Consider the following 12068-nt stretch of genomic DNA (forward strand, 5'->3'; position numbering starts at 1 on the left):
TAATCAACATCTATTTCCCCGAAAACACATCTGATGAGTAAAATATCTCTGTCAGTCTCTTTACACAGATAAAGGCTATAACTCCTGAGCTTGGTCCAGGACAAGCTCATTCTCTGCTTTTATGAACACATCACAGGGGAACACCTACATTTCAGTGCTAGATACTGATTCCTCTCTCTCTCATGCTGAAACAATGCTGTGCTGACCTATAACTTGTGGGTCCCTCCACTTGATGAATTGTGTCATCCCGGTCTACAGAAGTGCTGACCCGAACGCAAGCTGCTCTCAATGATTTCCTGTAGTTGGCAGAACACAGTGAGTGATGAATGAACATCTCTGATCCATCAATCCCAGGGTCTGGAGTCAGGAGCCCCCGCTCTTTTCGAAGAAGTGTAAGTCCACTTCTTTTGCCTCTGTCTTTGGCCAGGTCCCTGCGAGCCAGTCGGCTTTGTCATTAAACAGGGTAAGAACTAAAGGATTTGATCTCCTAAAGGATTTGAGCCACTAAAAGTTTTTAAGTTTTACACTGGGATAACTGAATTGGGGATGTAAAAGTTGGTTTTAGTGATTTAGCAACTCTTAATCACTCTTCTCTACTTTTTAAATTGCTTTGATAAAACGTTTTTATAAGGCCTATTCAGAATCTTTAAGAGACTCGCATTATAAAAAAAAAAAAAAAAATAATTAATTAAAAAAGAAAGAAAGAAAGAAAGAAAGAAAACTTTGAAGATAAGCCAATTCCTTTGTGAGATTTGCTTTGTAATTCAGTCATGGTAAACTTCTCAAGGGCCTTTCACATAACTGATGTCAAGGCTTCGGTGCACCACTCCATGCAGATGCCATTGGCCGCACTGAAGAAGACTGTGTAAATGCTTGTTTAAGTTTTCTTGGAAATTTCCTTCTTACTAGTTTGGATGTTGTAATTAGATCATATTTTATGTTTGCATAATGTTTATTTGGAATAAAATAGACTCACTGGACTTAAAAAAAAAAAAAAAGAAGCACTTTTGCAGCTTTGACTTTAGCACTTTTTTTTGACTCTCAACCAAAGTAAAGGGGATATTGTTACATTTCCTGTTTCATGTTTCCCTGTTTTGTGTTAAGACTGTCATTTTGATATGTAGTTCCTGTTCTCATGGTTCCTGTGTTTTGCTTTAGCCTTGTTATTTAGTCACTAGGTGCCTCTCAAACAGAAGGATGCATATCTAAACTGCCGATCCATAAGCTGTGTCCAATGAAGGATGGCTTAATTTGAACTCCTTAAAGGGATAGTTCACCCAAAAATGAAAATTTGATGTTTATCTGCTTACCCCCAGGGCATCCAAGATGCAGGTGACTTTGTTTCTTCAGTAGAACACAAACAAAGATTTTTAACTCAAACCGTTGCAGTCTGTCAGTCCAATAATGCAAGTCAATGAGCACACAATCTTTGAGAGTAAAAAAAAACATGCACAGACAAATTCAAATTAAACCCTGCGGCTCGTGACGATACATTGATGTCCTAAGACACGAAACGATCGGTTTGTGCGAGAAACTGAACAGTATTTTTTTATCATTTTTTACCTCTAATACGCCACTATGTCCAACTGCCCAAAAGCGCGTGCCGTGCATGTGCATTTTTTTTTTACTCTCAAATATTGTGTGCCCATTGACTTGCATTATAGGACTGACAGACTGCAACGGTTTGAGTTAAAAATCTCTGTTTGTGTTCTACTGAAGAAACAAAGTCACCTACATCTTGGATGCCCTGGAGGTAAGCAGATAAACATCAAATTTTCATTTTTGGGTGAACTATCCCTTTAATAGGCAACCTTTGTTTCATGTCCTTCATTCAGGCCTGTTTTGAAGGACACATCAGGTATATCCTTCGTGTCCTTCTATTTCCCACAATCATTTGCACATAGTCCAATTCGTGAAAAAAATAAAAAAATAGCTTAAAATGAATTGCTATTCAGCTTGGAAAAAATAAATAAATAAATAAATAAATAATAAAATAAATGATAATAATAATAATAATAATATGTTTCCGTTGTTTTTTTTTTTTTTTGTGTAAAACACAGTAAAACAAATTATGTAAAACACTGGAGACCACAGATGGATGGTTATATATTACAATTTTAATAGTATTTTCATGTCATGACTGCAGGGGCAGAGACATTTATGACAGAGCCATGCACACTTATTAGACCGTCTCATTTTAGTGTTTAATGCTGAGAAGTACTCTAGCCTTGAAACCTCAGAAAGACTGGTAAATGACCTATCCTCACTAGGACACAACCTCCCATTTGAGAAGTAACCCCTGGTTTTCTGCCTAGATTTACTTTTAGAGTGTTTGTGTGTTTAAATAAATGTGTCTACTACACTCGGGTCCAACACTCAATTGTTTCTGAAAAGCCACGATACAGATATAGAATCTATTTAGTGTCAGTGTTATTTAATGTTATTATTTAAATACCATTCATTGATATTTTGAATCAAATTATATACTTATATTCTAAGTTTTAATTTTAATTGTAGACTGTTTTAGCAATTTCTATTTAATTTATTTTAAATTATTTTTAATTCATTATTATTATTATTATTATTATAGTGATTTACTGTTCACTATTTGTTCATTCACTCATTTATTCACTCACTCACTCATTATTTATTTATTTCCTTCCTTAATTTTTGCATGCCTTTATTTATTTATGCCTCTTTCTATCTCTTTCTATCTTCGTATCTCTTTCTAATGGGCCCTTTTTTTAAATTTCTGACCTTCTCAGATGCGGAAGACATTATGGTTGGATAAACTTCAATACAGGTGAACATGAACTACAACATTACATTGTTACATTATTTATTTACTTATTTATTAATTTTTGTATTTATTTTTTGATATGGAGAACAAAATATAGAAACAAACAACCAATAAACAAATAAATAAATATAGTACATACTTACAAACAAACAATAAATAAATAAATAAATTCTGGTTATTTTACATAAAAGTAGATCAGTAGAGCTTGAGGAAATCCAGGAAGGGTTGCCATACAGCTTGGAATGAACAGTGTAGTTTGGCCTTAAAAGAGCTGTTTTTTTGTTTGTTTGTTTGTTTGCTTGCTTGTGTGTTTGTTTGTTTGTTTGTTTGCTTGCTTGTGTGTTTGTTTGTTTGTTTGTTTTTTGCAAGGGTCATACTCAGTAACAATGATTGCTGCTGGGAGAAAAGGTTCTAGAAAAAGTGCTAGACTTCACAACCTTTTTAAAAAAAGACAGGAAAAAAAAAAACCTTGAAAAAAGTAAAATAAAAATACACCAAAAGTCAAACGAGTCAGGACAAAACCAGAATATATGCAATAGAGAGCCCTCTGTCGCTTCACATCTATCACGTATTGGAGAAATAGTGTTGTATATTTCATTTTATTTATATTTTACATTCATTCCATGTCTCATCCACCTTATTTTTTTTTTACAGTGAGAGCAGGTGCAGACATTTGTAAATTCAATATGTGAATTGCTGTCATCCACTTACAGTTATTTTAGCTCTACAAAAACAGTCCGATATGCTACTTGATATTGGAAATGTAGTTTGGTTGCAAAACCAGTTGCTTAAGTGGATAAATAGCCAGCCTATTTTCTGAAGAACTTTATGTCTGCTCTTCATCTGCAGTTTCTACAGAATTGACCTATTGGTAAGCACCGCCCCCCTTACTGTTGCTCCCTCAGACAAACAAAGGGAGTTGCTCACTGTCTTACAATGACAGCTACAGTGTGAAAACCTTGTCCCACGATGTTTTTGCACAATTTTGGACACAGAAGGCTACCAAATGGGAATTAAATATTCCATGGAGGGATTTATAAAATATTTAAAAATAAATACGGTGGGTAACTCGAAGGAGGGTTTACAGAACACAATGCAAGTGGGAGAAGTCTCATATTACGGTCGGTCATCACGATCGCGGATGACAACATGCAGGATCAACACTGTTCATGTATCGCAGGGTACGATTAAATTAATGTACATTTAACCAGTTTAATATGGAAAGGCAATGTAGACCTTCGTTTATGTGTTTTTGACCTACACTGTACATGACGTGAGAACAATCCGCTATTTAGGTTTGTACATTAGCATGGACTCACTAACTTTAACGTTAGCTAGTTTTAGCCAGAGATACCTTGCTAAAGCACAAGATAACATTAACGTTCTGCTTGAGCAGATAAAAATTGTAACTTAATGAGTGTATAACAACCAGAAAATGAACATTTTTGTCTTCATTTGTATTGGGGTGAATACTTAAGGACATTTTGCTCTGTTTTGTTTGGATTCAGGAAATGCAGTAAAATAAATTATATCGCCCATCCTCTCAGGATACCTGGAATCAGTGTTACAAGTACCCCAGGCACATCGTTTTTAAACCGATGCGAGCTTCATATCTTCCAATTTTTCTCTATGGCACTGAAACCTAAAGATGTCCGAGTTCCGCTCCCCGTGCAGCTGATACTGGACTGCCATTGGCTAGTCTGCATTTGAGAGGAGGGGCTTACCGATAGGTCAATTGTACGCTCAACCTTTATAATTACCTTCTTAATCAAAACATATTTGCTTCTGCTGTAATTCCTTAATTAATGTACCCGCCAAACAGAAAATCAGGTATTATATACATCCTTGCGCTTGACTGGCGCTTTGCTCCATAGATTTCAGTGCATTTGGCAACACTGGTGTGAATCATGTGAAATAGCCTTAACCGCCAATCTCATTTAAATTAATAAAGCAATAAAGTGGGAACCCTGCGTCTTTGTATACCACATTAAGAAGAGCATTCCATTGAAACAACTGGAGCCTGTGGATGGATTAGATGGATTAGATGTCTGTGTGATTGAGAAGGTTGTTAAGCGGTTATAATATCCTCCTCAATTACATGGGCCACCAGATACCAACTGCTTTATTCTCAGAGGCTCCTGGTTTTTCGATCTCTTATCGTTTACATGCAGAATAAGGCGTCAAATAAAGGGTAGTGAGCTTCAACCTATTTTACACAACCCTGCTCCAGGTAAGTGGAAATGTAACGAAGATAGAGCGTTCGTTACATGAGGACTGCAAAGAAAATGGAAAAAAATAGCATGCTCGTTAGTGCCGTGCTTTATGGAATGTGAAATTACATCACAGAGCGGTATATAGTGTACTTCACAGAGATGTCTAATTGAGGAACAACTAACGGGACTATATAAATGCAAGAGTCCTTTTTATTAGAGGCCGTTCTCCTCCACGGGTAATGGGAGTGAGATATCATTGCCTCTTTCACAGCCGTTCTCTTTCAAAATGCTAACTATTTCATCTATTTAATCAGCCAATATTCTCTCTCAGCTTTGTGGCCGAACGAAGACTGAATCATCAGCTCTGTGCACAGCCTTTACAGAGGGTTTATGAGGGGGTCTGAGAATGGCAAATCTCGCAACTTTCTGCGTCTTTGGGTAATTGATTGTTGGAAGGGGCTGAGTGCCATTTTTATTACCTCTGAGATTGAAAGAGTACTCTAAAACTATGGGCGAGTGCTGAACAGCAAACAGTGTGATAAAATACCCTGCTGGACAGACAATTAACTATTTGGGCAAGGGGAGCTGTATCTATTCCCTTCCGAATAACTGTAAATACAAATATCTTGGCTGTGGAAAAAACTAATACAGAGCACATGTTAATCTAGCTGTCTGTGCAGGTTTACAGAACAGTTCGCTAGGAAATACTTGACTTTATTAATGTTTGTTGCAAGTAAAAGACATCTGATTTGTGTTATTTAATTTTTTTTCAATCATCATTGATTGATTTTATATCTAGTCATCTACTGTTTTGGGTAGCTTTTATATCCACATTTAATAAAGTGTTTCTAAAGTGAAGGCTGGACAGAGCTTGTTTTGCAGATCATCAAATAAAATGTATATTTTGATGTTTCATTTTGATGTTGTTTTGTGTTGTGTTGGCAAAGGTTGAGTGTAGAAGAAGAGATTCTGACAACCCACATCTTGAGATTTGGCAGATGGTTGTCACACAGGAAAGCTGTCAGAAGGTCTGTATCTCAGCAACTGTAAAGGTTTTACATTTTTGCTGTTTTAAGAATAGAATTAGTTTTTTTTTCCGAACATTATTTTACTGTTTAAGTTGAACAGAAAAGCCTCTAAGGCTGTCTAACTGCATTATCAGTATGTGACAACATGCCCCACTTATTGGTTTAATACGGTGGTCACTTCTTACTGAAAAATGTTACTTTATGAATTTTTCTTTTTTTTTTGCTTCATCAGAATGAGATGACACTTGGTGATTTGTGTCACATGGTAAAGGGTTTCAGAAAAAAAAAAAAAAAAAGTGACACTTGGTACTATAATGGTCAAATATGACTGACTGGGAAATACGAGAAAAGAAATAGCATACAAACATTTTATAAACATTGCATAGTATCATAAAAACCCAAAGTTATAAATAAATAGAATATTAAACAAACAAACAAAAATATTAGATTGATAGAAAAAGTACATTTCAAGGCTTCAGTCGCTTTTAACCTTGAAGGTACCAAGTGTGACCCACAAATGAAGAGGCCCAGAGGATTAATAGCTGTTTTGAAGTAAAATCTTTACGGTATGATATACTAAAACTGACTAAAAATTAAGCTACCCTAAAATATTCTTTGGAGGAAAAACTGGGATGATTTGCTCTGGTCCCCCATGTAGTTCATAAGGTACCATCCTGCTACAATTAGCACTTCAGGAGAAGATTTATTAACATAATTTGATTAAGTTTATTTATTTATTTATTTTTTCTTTCAAAAATTAGAACTGCATGTAGATGTGTTGGAGGCATTTCTGAAGCAGGTTCTTTATTGGCATCAACGGTCTCATTCATGGGACCTTTCCATTGCACAATCAGTTCTTCACTGTTAAAAATTGTCCTGTTAAAAAACAGTAAATAACTGGCAGCTTGGTTGCCAGCAAGGAACTGTAAAATTAACAGTATCTTACTGTTGGGTAAAATTACAGTTGGTTACTGTTTATTAAAAAACAGTAAATAACTGGCAGCTTGGTTGCCAGCAAGGAACTGTAAAATTAACTGTCTTACTGTTGGTGAAATTTACAGTTGACTACTGTTTTCGCAAATACTTTTTGCTCTTCTTCACAACTAAACAAACAATGTGTAAACTACAATACAAATATACTATGCCATTGTGTACGCTATTGAATAATGGCCTGCTAGTAAAAGGACAACATTTTCTTCTTGGTTTTTAATATATATTTGTACCCTTTGAAATAGTGACTTGAAATGTAACACAAGTAAAGCAGCTTTAAAGTGTTGATTCAAAACTTGTTTTGCTTTATTAAAAAAAAAAAAAAAACTTTCTTAGAAAAACATTAAAGACAATAATTGAAATTTAAGGGAAGAAGTGGTCATAACAGAAATAAACTCAACATATTCCCCAAATCAGATTCTGACTTACAGAACATTGGTACAAAATGAAAACAAATTGTAAAATAAAGCCCAAAGCTTATTACATTTATGACAATAAATGTACATTTCAGCTGTATAAATGATAAATAAATTGCTTTAACTCTTTAACAATTAATTCTAATAGGTCATGCAGGCTGTCCAAAAAATAACTCTGGACACAAAGATTAAGTGAAAACTTAGAGAACACCTGAGTAAATGTTTTTGAGTGAATAGAAATTAATGAATACCTGAAAAATAGAGATCAAGAGACTGTGTGTGTGGTGTGTGCGCACGCACATTTTTGTGACAAATGAGGACATAAATTTGTGTAATGACAGGTATTACAAGGAGCAGGTGACTTTTCAGGACATTACCTCATGTCCCCACTTTTCAAAAGGCTTATAAATCACACAAAATGGAGTGTATTGAAAATCTGAAATAGCACAAAGTTCGCTGTAAAGGGTAGGTTTAGGTGTAGGGCAATAGCACATACAGTTTTACAGTATAAAACCATTACGCTTATGGGATGTCCCCACTTTTCACAAAAACAAACGTGTGTGTGTGATGTGAGTGTGTGGTCTGTGGTGTGTAATACTTGTATAAAGTCCAACTCAAAATCCATAAATTTTTTTAAGTAGACTGCAGACACGAGGGTTCACGGTTTTCTTTTTCTGGGTGACCTTCCCCGTCCACTTTGATATGACTCCTCCAGCCCTGGTCCCTTTTCCGGATTTATCTCGATGAACCACCTGAAAAACAAATGTGTGTTTAGAATTAGTGTGGAGGGAAAAAGATGGTAACACTTTATCTTAGGGTCTCTTAACTAGTTGCTTATTAGCTAGCATATTACTAGACTATTAGCCATTTATTAGCACTAATTAAGCACATAGTAATGCCTTATTCTGCATGACCTTATTCTACATCCCTAATCCTACCCAATACCTAAACTTAACAACTACCTTACTAACTGTTAATAAGCAGAAAATTAGGAATTTATTGAGGGAAAAGTCGTAGTTAATGGTGAATAAGTGTTCCCTATTCTAAAGTGTTGCCAAAAAGGGTACTCACGGATAACATATAAATATTAAAAGTATATAAAATTATATTCTTGTATCAAGAACACTTCACTTTACTTTGTCAGGAAAGGAAAGCTTTCTTAAGAAGCTCCAACACTCAGATCTTTTGGACTGAATGATGTGTTTCAGTCTAGATTAAAGATATCTCTTTGTTCAAGCATTGACATAACACATCTTATACCCTACTATTTTAGCCATGTCTGACAGAACTGTAACATATGCACATGATCATCATTTTAATGATGAAGGATGGGTCCTAGATGAATCTGCTTCCTTTCAAGGTTTCCACCAACGCCTCACCACCGATAGACATTTTATTTCCTTGACATTCACCTACTGCTCACTGGGGCTCAAATATTTGATAGGAAATTTCTCTATTTGATGCTATTCCCTGTTTATTAGGGCCAAATGTTTCAATGAAACATACATTTTCTGTATAGCTGCTTTAAAAATATATGTATTGTAAAAAGTGATATAGAAATAAAATGTGAAGTGAATTGAATGTATGCATCCAAGTATCTAACCGTTGAATAATTTCCAACATGCATGCGTCTTCAGCTTGGTATTGAAGATTGAAATTGTTGTAAGTAGAAAAATCAGCTGCAAGCCCAGACAGAAAAGCTGGCTGGATGCCCTCACAAATGATGTGCTCCTCAAGGCTGATCATCCAGTGCTGGATTCTTCTTCCTGGTGTTTCACCTGAACCTTTAAAAAGAAAAACACATTTAATGTTTTAATTTAATTCACATTTAATTTCAGCATTGACATAACATTAATTTGACATTGCCAGATTACAATTGAATGCAAAGAAAACTAAAATCATTGTAAACAGTCACAGAGTTCAGCACTTCTAACATAAGAAAAGCATTTCAACATGGACTGGTCTGGACAGACCTTTAAGTCAAAATGTGTATACTGTAAATTGTGTATTGTAAAATTTATTTTCATTTATATTCAGACAACAAAGAAAGCCCATCCACTGAAAGTCCACACAAGTGCATGGTAAATAAAAACTCAATTTCAAACATGCTAGCTTTACACATGAAAACATTGGTTCTCATACTTAGCTTTGGTGTTTACATTTTAAGTGCTCCAAGCATATGATTTCCGATTCAGAAATCCAGCTAATAAGTATTCTATCACTTTAAATACAAAACCAACATGGATTGATGCAAAAACATAACCAACATAAAAACAATATAAGCACAACAGTAAAAATCCCCCTTAGAATAAGCATGTCATACAAGAACATGCTTACCCAAATTTGCAATCACAATGACACCGAAATTTTGAGTTTGTTCGTTTGTTTTTTTCAAACAGTGGAGGTTTAACGCGTTAGCAAATTCTGCAAACTGATAGCCTATTAGCAAACAACACCGCCATTTCAGCATGTTACAGAGACATCGATGTGATTTCAATGCAACAGTGTTTGAAAACTTAACTTTGCATAGGAATTATCTCATAACGAATGAAACTCACCCTGTAATTGGGAATAATATAATCCGAGTCACAGAGTCAGAAATCCAGTTGCACTCGATGATGTCGCATTTGGCGCGTTTATCACTGAAAAGAGCAAATAAAAGATAGTGTCACTTCCGATATCCACTATACAGATTAGTTGCAGTAGCAAATGTAATGTATTTTGTCTATGAAATCGCGCAAAGCAAAGGGGAATTTACCTGTTAACAAGACGGATGAAAGTCCCGGCGTGCTCACTGCAGTTTACAAAAATACTGGATAGTAATGTTTTATTTCCTTCGAGTTATAAATACAGTAGAATGCCGTTATATTGTGTCTACGTCATTTCACAAAAACGAAAAAAACAGTAATGTACTGCTTTTGAACATAACAGGATTATACTGTTGAAATTCTGCCGTAAATTAACAGCAATTTTTAACAGTGTTTATACTGCAACATTTTCTTTAGGTTTTTAAAATATTCTTCACACTAAGGGGAGAAATGGTCAGAAGGCCTCCTTTCTGAGTCAACGATTCCTGGCCAAAACAAGCTTGCCAAGGACCAGACGTTTGTTGATAGTCAACTGCACACCTACTGTACATCAATCAAGTCCAACAGACATGCACCACAGTAATCAGACAGTAATCTAATGTGTCTCTAGAACGCTTGGTATAGAGCACCATAACTGCTTAAAACCACCGGCCAGACTTCTTCCTCCTAAGTGGATTTCAATTGCAGTGCTTATGTAAGTGCTGCTTCATGACTCTCTAATCGGCCCCTGTGCATTTACTATTGAAAACAGGGAAAATGTCATCACTAACGCTGTTTAGAGCTCATAAACAAATTGAATTTCTTTCAGTATTTCATGCCTCAAAACATTTTCATTTCTGCTGTGTTCAGCACAACACACACTGTCCATCAAGTTCAGAGATTATATTAATAACTACATAATATGCTGCTAATATATTATCACTCTTATGAGTGAATTCACAAGAAAGCTATAGCATGAATATGTTTTCAGAAGTTCAATATAGTCATATATTGAAAGTGATCTTTTATTTCATAGCTCATTTTTCATCTAGGGAATCACATTCACACCAGAGGTCTGTAAGATCACCAGAGTGCTCATATTCTTCATTACAAATGAAAAGCATAATTTATTCCAGGTTTTATTTGAAGGGCAGTAAAGCGAGCAAGGAATTGAATATGAGAGATATGCGTTCAAGGTCAACGTCTGATCCCCAAGAGAAATTCATATCTGTGGAATTGACAATGCACTGGCTGTAGACTTAAGGCAAAATATACCCGATTTAGGAGTGTGTTTGTTTGTGAATGTCTAGAGATGTGTGTCTATTCCTGTGTGTTCACACCTGAACATATATGCTCATAGTTTTTTTTTGTTTGTTCCTGCATGATTGACCCTGTGCTCCTTCATTGGTTGGCCTTGAAATAGTAGGCAATTAGAGAGGCAAACCTCCACATCCATTGCCCCCTGACAGGAGCAAAAGCTTGTGTTCACCCGCACTCTGAGGTCTACTGGGAGAGGATGAGGTGGAGCCCAGAGACTGTTGGGTAGCTATAACGAAATTGAAATTCCATTGCACAGTTGCAACTGAAAACTCTTTGCGGTTTGTAAACAAACACCAAAACCTTTTCTGACTCCCAGTGCAACATACACTCTTAAAAAAAAAAGTTCTTAAATGGTTCTTTGGCAGGGTGTATGGTTCCATGAAGAACCTTTTATATCCAAATAATCTTTCCATTGCACAAAAGGTTCTTTGTAGCACAGAAAGGTTCTTTAGACTAATAGCTCTTCACACTCAACATGTTGTGAATATTTATTAATTTTTTTTTTTGGAAGGTGAGCTAAATTGTTCTGTCTGCTCCAGAACTCATTCCAGACTAATTTTCTATTAGTTGCATTCAATTATAGTGCAATATAAATTATTATACAACGGGGCCATTATATGCTTGAATCTGATTGGCTGCCGAACGTTCTAAGGTGTGCAATTATTTTCAGGAAAACGCACGGCGAACGTAGTTCCAGGCAGCTCTTGACCGCATTACATGACCATATCACTTCG

General features: G+C 35.6%; 1 long non-coding RNA gene across 2 annotated transcripts; it reads right to left on the reverse strand.

The window, feature by feature from the left end:
- Positions 1–7972: 7972 nt before the first annotated feature.
- Positions 7973–10406, reverse strand: LOC131553697 (uncharacterized). 2 transcript variants are annotated; one of them, XR_009274233.1, is made up of 4 exons: positions 10206–10406; positions 10006–10089; positions 9051–9231; positions 7973–8199 (listed from the first exon to the last, which is right to left on the reverse strand). It is a non-coding gene; the product is annotated as an uncharacterized LOC131553697 (long non-coding RNA). The 2 variants fall into 2 exon arrangements; XR_009274232.1 differs by having other exon boundaries at positions 10006–10406.
- Between the last annotated feature and the right edge of the window lie 1662 nt (positions 10407–12068).

The sequence above is a fragment of the Onychostoma macrolepis genome, chromosome 14, assembly GCF_012432095.1.
Source record: "Onychostoma macrolepis isolate SWU-2019 chromosome 14, ASM1243209v1, whole genome shotgun sequence".
NCBI lineage: Eukaryota > Metazoa > Chordata > Actinopteri > Cypriniformes > Cyprinidae > Onychostoma > Onychostoma macrolepis.